The sequence below is a fragment of the Apium graveolens genome, chromosome 3, assembly GCF_009905375.1.
Source record: "Apium graveolens cultivar Ventura chromosome 3, ASM990537v1, whole genome shotgun sequence".
Taxonomy (NCBI): Eukaryota; Viridiplantae; Streptophyta; class Magnoliopsida; order Apiales; family Apiaceae; genus Apium; species Apium graveolens.
This window is the reverse complement of record NC_133649.1, coordinates 246977551-246978567: the sequence shown is the minus strand read 5'-3', so window position 1 is coordinate 246978567 and position 1017 is coordinate 246977551.

Genomic DNA, 1017 nt, shown 5'->3' with positions numbered 1-1017 from the left:
GAAACAGGTTGACCCAGTCGAGGCAAGAGCCTGGCTAAAGGAAATATAGGAATCATTTGAGATTCTAAATGATTGACGAATCTCAAAAGACTATTTTTGTCACTTACCCTCCTAAGAGAGAGACCACCCGCTGGTGAAAGACCAAGAAAGGCACGGAGCCAGAGGTTAGAATAAACTGATTTAAGTTCAGTCAATTGTTTTCGGGAAAGTAATTCCCAAAGATAAGGAGATAGTGTAAAAGCTTTAGAGCCAGAACAAAGGCAGACGAGTATGATGAATTATGAATCTAAGTTGTAAAAGTTATCAAGATTCGTTCTGAGGACACGAATCCAGAATGACGGGATGTTTGAAATCAATGCTTATGTTGTGTTAGTTCATGAAATAATGATAAGAGAAAGGAAAATAAAAAAGAAACTGAAGTGGAAAGGAATATAAAAGCAATAGAGTTTGAGGTATGATAAGGGAGTTGGGTATGAGGAAACCCTAAAGACTCGTAGCAATAGACATAGAAAAGTATGTAATCATCAAGATGAGAGTGATTCACCATGAGTTAAAATAGATGGTTGAAGGCATAAGAGATACATATATAATTATCCCCTGTAAGTTGGGAGAATTCAATGAAACCTTGAGATAATTCGAAGGGTAAATAATGAGACGCGGATAGACTAAGGAGACAAGGAAGTAAGAAATTAAGAAAATTGGATGAAGGAAGTGACCTTCAAGAATGGGAAGTGTAAGACCGGTGGCATGATACCCAGAAAGGGAGACGCCAGGTATGAAAGATATCCCAACATTGAGGTGACTGTTGAGATAAACAACAAAAGTACATAAGGAATTATTAAGAAGAAGTTCATGTTGAACATGACCAATATCTTCCAGAACATCCATGTTATCATTACCAAATCAGGAAAGAAAAGCGGATAACCATTGTTATCTTTTGGAGGCCATATGGATTGACCTCAATTTGAATAAGGATGCTATTATGAAGTTAGGTATAGACTATCGAGGTGGGAATGA